We start from the raw sequence: 9,483 nt of genomic DNA, 5'->3' as shown, positions 1-9,483 counted from the left end.
TGTGCAGCTGTCAGCCTCAGGCCTTCTCCCCACTGAAGCAAAGCTTTAAAAAACAGATTCTGTAAACTGCAAATTTATTGGGGACTATTTTCAGTGGTAGATGAATATGCATGTGGTAATATAGTGAGTATGTACGGCAGCAGGATGGTGTGTGAGAGAACAACAGGAGGAGAAGGAAAAGCTATATCTGGATACACTGTAGGTGGGATAATTCATTATTGGTTTTGTTTTTTCATGGAATTTGCAGGCAGAATAAATAAATAAATAAATAATATTTTTTAAAATAAATATGAACTTGCAGACAAAAAGTAAATGCACATTTCTCTTGTCTTCCGTTTGCATGAACACACAAGTTTGAGAACGATCTTATAATACATCTAAAGCTTATCTCCGTCTTTGTTTTAAGACCAATCAGAGGCCGACGTATGTCGTCATTGGCCACGACGTGGCTCCTCATTGGCCATGGCCGCAGAGGGGCGGAGAGACGAAGCCGGAAACAGTTTTAAACCAAGTTTGGACCGGTGCTTCTGTTTGTCAGTTCTGTGGGAAAACAGCGTTACTGAGGAGGTGTGGACGCTAAAACAAACTCTGGAGCTGATTTTTTGTTTTCCACGAGAGAGACTGGACGCTGAATACACCTTTGCCTGCGGCACGAAGGTAAGGCTAACGGTTAGCGGCTAACGTTAGCATTAGCCTTATCGGAGAGCGCTAGCGTTATTGACGAGCGTTAGCATTAGCATTACCTTGAAATGAGATCTTTTAATTCCACTTTCAGTCGTTTATATCGCGGGGGTAAGAGTGTGTTTGTGTTTCTGTGACTGAAGCGTCCCTGCCATGAGCTGTGGGCACATAACGCAGACGGATGATGAACACAATGGGCTCTTTGTTTGTTTACAGTCACTTTGCCGACATCTTGCATGTCTCTGTCTCTGTGTGTTCCATCCTGGTCATTCTAGCTCAGTTTATGGTGGTATATCATGTCGTTGTTAACGGTTTCTGGCTATTTGTGGTCATTTTATATCACTTTGCGTCTCTACCTGGTTGTTTTACACCTGGGTGTTAGCATTAGCATTAGTGACGAGCGTTAGCCACTAGCGTTGAGCGTTAGCATTAGCCTTATCCTTTAAAGATCTCTTTGGGGCTTTTCCCATTCGTTTTTATTTGCGTGTGTTTGTGTTTCTGTGACTGAAGCGTCCCTGCCATGAGCTGTGGAGGCTGGGAACTGTTTAATCTGTTTGTCTGTTTATATCTCTGTTAGCATCTCTTTACAGTTACTCTGCAGACATTTTACTGCTTCTTTGTAATGTCGACCTCCATCTTGGTCTGTTTAAGTCAGTTTATGGGGGATGATCATGTCGGTGTGATCATTTTGTGTCTATTTATGTTGGTATTGCATCGTATTGTGTCTCTAGCTGTTTTATATCTACTTACAGTCAGCTTCTCTGTGGTTGTTCTGCATCATATTGTGTCTTTGTAGTTTTGTGTCTGTTCCTGTTCATTTACTGTTCCTCTGTGGTCATTTTGTTTCACTGTGGCAGTTTATTGTCTCATTGTGATCATTTTGAACTCAGTTTTTTTTCCCTCTTTGTCGTTTTGTCTCTTTGTAGCTTTGTGGTAGTAATCTGTCCATAGCCATCCACTGATCCCCTGTTGTGTATGTTATTGATTAGAAATCTGTTTGTGGTGACTTGAGACTTTATTGAGCTCCGTTTTGTGTTAAATCCAAGATGATTTAAATCATCAAGAGCAGGTCATAGTGTATGAGCTGATATTACTGTTAGAAATCAGAAAACTATTTTAAAAATAACTTTTCTCTCAGATCAATTAAGTCATATTCTGGTCACATCTTTAATTTATTCTCCTCAAAACTCAGAGTATGATTGTCAAGTTTCTAGTTTGTAGTTTTCAGTGTTGTGTTCTTCTATTGAACTATTTTATTCTTTATTAATGAGGTTCTTTGTTTTTCAGATGTTGTACTTTCACTGGTTCAGCTGCTGCAGCCTGGACAGAAACACCAGCTCTCACCTGACAAACCAAACAGGTGTGTGTCCTAAAGATTTACTCTGTCTGAAAACGTGTGTTGACGAGCAGAATTATTAATGTTAGTAACAGTGTTATTGTTTAATTCCTTGGTATTTAATGAGTTTAGTGTTGAATATAATAATAATTGTGTCAGTAAATAGTACTGGTTATAATCATTTTTAAAACTCACAATAGTTGTCAGATAATTTTCTGCCTGTGGACTGAAGTATAATTAAAGACACAACTTAAAACCCTGCTTTCAAAAATGTCAGTGAAAACACTCACTCATACCTGTATCTTTATAATTGTGTAAAAATTCAATAAAAATATCTTTGAGGAAAAAAAACAGTGAAAGTTTTTATGATGCAGTTCACAGTAATATACATGATTCTTCCAGTGATTAGTTGACAGACAGGTAATATAGACATTTATGATTTAAGATCATTTTAGTTCATTTATCTAAAAATATTTACTGTTATTGATTCTGAACGATGTGATGTTTTTTTCCAGTCACATGTGACAGTAAACGACCCATTTCAGAGAGCCTCCTATATATTGATGAGTGTGTTGTGGTTGAACTGTTGATGAGGAATAGGTAGTAGCGTACTGATCACCTTTGTATGTTTCTCCAGGTGTCACCACTTCGTCCATGAGAGTCTTCGTACAATGAAGAAGTTGTTTGAGACCAGGACAGAGGCCTCCAGGTAATTCACCATCAGCTTTACATCACCTGTCCAACACAGAGCCCTGACATTAAACTGTTTATGTTCAGTATATCAGAAAAGTGGAACATTTCTGACTATTTTTGATGCCATACTATACTGTGACCTTTGTTGACCATTTCAACATCTTAATATACTATACAATTTTTATTTTTTATTTTTTTTTACCATTTTTGACCCTATATGATTCTATTACCTTTTTTGATAGTTTTGACACCATACTATACTATGACATTTTTTGGCTGTTTTTGATGCCTTTGCTATTTTAAACAGTGGAATATCAGTACTGAAATCCAGTGTATTAGCGTGTATATTGTCCTGTTATAGTGTTCATGTTATTTTTCATTCTCATACATTGTTATACACTATGTTGTTGTATATGTATCTATTTTTGTATTTTTGCTGCTGCAACACTGAATTTCCTCCCTGTGGGATTAATACAGGATTGTCTTACTCTTATTCAAATAAATACTTCTGAACAATGAACATTTTGGTGGTCTGTTTAATATAGTTTCAAAGTGAATATTTTATCCTGAAGCCACCTGTAGGCAGAGGCTAGGGTTAGGGTTGCCGCTATTAACCAGAGGCTAGGGTTAGGGTTACCGCTATTAACAAGAGGCTAGGGTTAGGGTTACTGCTATTAACCAGAGGCTAGGGTTAGGGTTACCGCTATTAACCAGAGGCTAGGGTTAGGGTTACCGCTATTAACAAGAGGCTAGGGTTAGGGTTACTGCTATTAACAAGAGGCTAGGGTTAGGGTTACTGCTATTAACCAGAGGCTAGGGTTAGGGTTACTGCTATTAACCAGAGGCTAGGGTTAGGGTTGCAGCTTTTAGCCAGATGTTAGGGTTAGGGTTACTGCTATTAACCAGAGGCTAGGGTTAGGGTTACTGCTATTAACCAGAGGCTAGGGTTAGGGTAATGGCTTTTGGCCACTTGTAGCCAGAGGTTAAGACTACGGTAATGGCTTTTGGCCATGTTTAGTCAGATATCAGGATTAGAGCAAGTATAGTTGCCATTTCTGCATAACAAAGTCTTTGTGATATTAATTTGAAAATACATAAACTCAACTCAAACGTTAAATACAACACTTTATTGATTCTGTTCTAGAAAACATAACAAACCACAGCAAAAATAATGATGGAGACACTAACCCCAACCCACATTTAATGTAATGATGAGCTCAAGCTTATTAAAGTCTTCCACATTTCCACGTCTTTAACAACATTTAAGTACTTTTGTTGTCCTCCTCGGGTGATGCAGTCTTCTTCTCCTGCAGAGACAGAGCATGTTAATCAGTAAAACTTTCTTTCAAATATGATGACAAAAATGCATCTATTACTTCATACAACTTTTCCTATTCTTGTTGCTTGCAATATAAAAAAAATGTCTGTCACATTTGAGAGACAGTATGACATTTTTGACTATTTTTGATGCCATACTATACTATGACATTTTTTGACCATTTTTGACGCCATAGTATACTATGACATTTTTTGACCATTTTTGACACCTTACTATACTATGACATTTTTTGATGATTTTTCATGCCTTACTATACTATGACATTTTTTGATGATTTTTCATGCCTTAGTATACTATGACATTTTTTGACCATTTTTGAAACCTTTCTATACTATGACATTTTTTGATGATTTTTCATGCCTTAGTATACTATGACCATTTTTGACACCTTATTATACTATGACATTTTTCACCATTTTTGACACCTTACTATACTATGACATTTTTTGAGTGATTTTGATGCCTTACTATACTATGACATTTTTGGAACATTTTTGACACCTTACTATACTATGACATTTTTGGAACATTTTTGACACCTTACTATACTATGACATTTTTGGACTATTTTTGACACCATACTATAGCATGACATTTTTTGGCCATTTTTGACCATTTTTGACCATTTTTGATGCCATACTATACTATGACATTTTTTGGCTGTTTTTGACACCTTACTATAAACTGTTGATGAGGAATAGGTAGTAGTGTATTGATCATTTTCCTTTGTATGTTTCTCTTTGATTCTCTCCAGGTGTCACCACTTCATCCACAACATTGTCCACGATCAAAGAAACTGGCCATGACAAAATCACAGTGACTGTGTTCTTCATTTTGAATGGATTGTCCACGATCACAGAGACATTGTCCACGATCACAGAGACATTGTCCAGGATCACAGAGACATTGTCCACGATCACAGAGAGTCTTTATACGGTGAAGAAGTTGTTTGAGACCAGGACAGAGGCCTCCAGGTAATTCACAAACCGCTTTACATCACCTGTCCAACACAGAGCACTGACATTAAACTGTTTATGTTCAGTATATCAGAAAAGTGTAACATTTCTGACTATTTTTGACACCTTACTCTACTATGACATTTTTTGAGTGTTTTTGACGCCATATTATACTATGACATTTTTGACCATTTTTGACACCTTACTATACTGTGACATTTTTTGACTGTTTTTGATGCCACACTATACTGTGACATTTTTGGACCATTTTTGACACCTTACTATACTATGACATTTTTGGAACATTTTTGACGCCTTACTATACTATGACATTTTTTGACCATTTTTGATGCCATACTATACTATGACATTTTTGGACCATTTTTGACACCTTACTATACTATGACATTTTTTGACCATTTTTGACGCCATAGTATACTATGACATTTTTTGACCATTTTTGACACCTTACTATACTATGACATTTTTTGATGATTTTTCATGCCTTAGTATACTGTGACATTTTTTGACCATTTTTGAAACCTTTCTATACTATGACATTTTTTGAGTGATTTTGATGCCTTACTATACTATGACATTTTTGGAACATTTTTGACACCTTACTATACTATGACATTTTTGACCATTTTTGACACCTTACTATACTGTGACATTTTTGGACCATTTTTGACACCTTACTATACTATGACATTTTTTGAGTGTTTTTGATGCCTTGCTATACTATGACATTTTTTGACCATTTTTGATGCCTTACTATACTATGACATTTTTTGACCATTTTTGACACCTTACTATACTATGACATTTTTTGAGTGTTTTCGACGCCATAGTATACTATGACATTTTTCACCATTTTTGACACCTTACTATACTATGACATTTTTTGACCATTTTTGACACCTTACTATACTATGACATTTTTTGAGTGTTTTCGACGCCATAGTATACTATGACATTTTTCACCATTTTTGACACCTTACTATACTATGACATATTTTGACTGTTTTTGATGCCATACTATACTATGACATTTTTGGACCATTTTTGATGCCTTACTATACTATGACATTTTTGACAATTTTTGACCATTTTTGAAACCTTTCTATACTGTGACATTTTTGGACCATTTTTGACACCTTACTATACTATGACATTTTTCACCATTTTTGACACCTTACTATACTGTGACATTTTTTGACTGTTTTTGATGCCACACTATACTGTGACATTTTTGGACCATTTTTGACACCTTACTATACTATGACATTTTTGGAACATTTTTGACGCCTTACTATACTATGACATTTTTTGACCATTTTTGATGCCATAGTATACTATGACATTTTTTGACCATTTTTGACACCTTACTATACTATGACATTTTTTGATGATTTTTCATGCCTTAGTATACTGTGACATTTTTTGACCATTTTTGAAACCTTTCTATACTATGACATTTTTTGAGTGATTTTGATGCCTTACTATACTATGACATTTTTGGAACATTTTTGACACCTTACTATACTATGACATTTTTGACCATTTTTGACAGCTTACTATACTGTGACATTTTTGGACCATTTTTGACACCTTACTATACTATGACATTTTTTGAGTGTTTTTGATGCCTTACTATACTATGACATTTTTTGACCATTTTTGATGCCTTACTATACTATGACATTTTTTGACCATTTTTGACACCTTACTATACTATGACATTTTTTGAGTGTTTTTGATGCCTTGCTATACTATGACATTTTTTGACCATTTTTGATGCCTTACTATACTATGACATTTTTTGACCATTTTTGACACCTTACTATACTATGACATTTTTTGAGTGTTTTCGACGCCATAGTATACTATGACATTTTTCACCATTTTTGACACCTTACTATACTATGACATTTTTTGACCATTTTTGACACCTTACTATACTATGACATTTTTTGAGTGTTTTCGACGCCATAGTATACTATGACATTTTTCACCATTTTTGACACCTTACTATACTATGACATATTTTGACTGTTTTTGATGCCATACTATACTATGACATTTTTGGACCATTTTTGATGCCTTACTATACTATGACATTTTTGACAATTTTTGACCATTTTTGAAACCTTTCTATACTGTGACATTTTTGGACCATTTTTGACACCTTACTATACTATGACATTTTTCACCATTTTTGACACCTTACTATACTATGACATTTTTGGAACATTTTTGACACCTTACCATACTATGACATTTTTTGGCCATTTTTGACCATTTTTGACCATTTTTGATGCCATACTATACTGTGACATTTTTGGAACATTTTTGACACCTTACTATACTATGACATTTTTGGAACATTTTTGACGCCTTACTATACTATGACATTTTTTGACCATTTTTGACACCTTACTATACTATGACATTTTTTGACCATTTTTGATGCCATACTATACTATGACATTTTTGGACCATTTTTGACACCTTTCTATACTGTGACATTTTTGGAACATTTTTGACACCTTACTATACTATGACATTTTTTGATGATTTTTCATGCCTTAGTATACTATGACATTTTTTGACCATTTTTGACACCTTACTATACTATGACATTTTTTGATGATTTTTCATGCCTTAGTATACTATGACATTTTTCGACCATTTTTGACGCCATAGTATACTATGACATTTTTGGAACATTTTTGATGCCATACTATACTATGACATTTTTGGAACATTTTTGACCATTTTTGACACCTTACTATACTATGACATTTTTGGAACATTTTTGACACCACACTATACTGTGACATTTTTGGACCATTTTTGACACCTTACTATACTATGACATTTTTTGACCATTTTTGACACCTTACTATACTATGACATTTTTGGAACATTTTTGACACCACACTATACTGTGACATTTTTGGAACATTTTTGACACCACACTATACTGTGACATTTTTGGAACATTTTTGATGCCTTACTATACTATGACATTTTTGGACCATTTTTGACACCTTTCTATACTGTGACATTTTTGGAATATTTTTGACACCTTACTATACTATGACGTTTTTTGATGATTTTTCATGCCTTAGTATACTATGACATTTTTTGACCATTTTTTGACACCTTACTATACTATGACATTTTTCGACCATTTTTGACGCCATAGTATACTATGACATTTTTTGACCATTTTTGACACCTTACTATACTATGACATTTTTTGATGATTTTTCATGCCTTAGTATACTATGACATTTTTTGACCATTTTTGACACCTTACTATACTATGACATTTTTCACCATTTTTGACACCTTACTATACTATGACATTTTTGACCATTTTTGACCATTTTTGAAACCTTTCTATACTGTGACATTTTTGGACCATTTTTGATGCCTTACTATACTATGACATTTTTTGACCATTTTTGATGCCATACTATACTATGACATTTTTTGACCATTTTTGACACCTTACTACACTATGACATTTTTTGACTGTTTTTGATGCCATGCTATACTATGACATTTTTGGAACATTTTTGATGCCATACTATACTATGACATTTTTTGACCATTTTTGACCATTTTTGACACCTTACTATACTATGACATTTTTGGAACATTTTTGACACCACACTATACTGTGACATTTTTGGAACATTTTTGACACCTTATTATACTATGACATTTTTTGACCATTTTTGACACCTTACTATACTGTGACATTTTTGGAACATTTTTGATGCCTTACTATACTATGACATTTTTTGACCATTTTTGACACCTTACTATACTATGACATTTTTTGACCATTTTTGACACCTTACTATACTATGACATTTTTGGACCATTTTTGACCATTTTTGACACCTTACTATACTATGACATTTTTGACCATTTTTGACCATTTTTGAAACCTTTCTATACTGTGACATTTTTGGACCATTTTTGACACCATACTATAGCATGACATTTTTTGGCCATTTTTGACCATTTTTGATGCCATACTATACTATGACATTTTTTGGCTGTTTTTGACACCTTACTATAAACTGTTGATGAGGAATAGGTAGTAGTGTATTGATCATTTTCCTTTGTATGTTTCTCTTAGATTCTCTCCAGGTGTCACCACTTCATCCACAACATTGTCCACGATCAAAGAAACTGGCCATGACAAAATCACAGTGACTGTGTTCTTCATTTTGAATGGATTGTCCACGATCACAGAGACATTGTCCACGATCACAGAGACATTGTCCAGGATCACAGAGACATTGTCCACGATCACAGAGAGTCTTTATACGGTGAAGAAGTTGTTTGAGACCAGGACAGAGGCCTCCAGGTAATTCACAAACCGCTTTACATCACCTGTCCAACACAGAGCACTGACATTAAACTGTTTATGTTCAGTATATCAGAAAAGTGTAACA

The 9,483-nt window shown here is 34.4% G+C and overlaps 1 long non-coding RNA gene across 1 annotated transcript; it reads left to right on the top strand.

Moving 5' to 3' along the window:
- Positions 1-434: 434 nt before the first annotated feature.
- Positions 435-9,470, top strand: LOC127142361 (uncharacterized). Its single transcript, XR_007813020.1, has 5 exons — positions 435-657; positions 1,969-2,041; positions 2,655-2,726; positions 4,804-5,023; positions 9,165-9,470. It is a non-coding gene; the product is annotated as an uncharacterized LOC127142361 (long non-coding RNA).
- The last annotated feature ends 13 nt before the right edge of the window (positions 9,471-9,483 follow it).

This window comes from Lates calcarifer, linkage group LG1, assembly GCF_001640805.2.
Source record: "Lates calcarifer isolate ASB-BC8 linkage group LG1, TLL_Latcal_v3, whole genome shotgun sequence".
In the NCBI taxonomy this organism is placed as follows: domain Eukaryota; kingdom Metazoa; phylum Chordata; class Actinopteri; family Centropomidae; genus Lates; species Lates calcarifer.
Note: the sequence above shows the minus strand (reverse complement) of the source record. Positions and strands in the feature narration are given on the sequence as shown.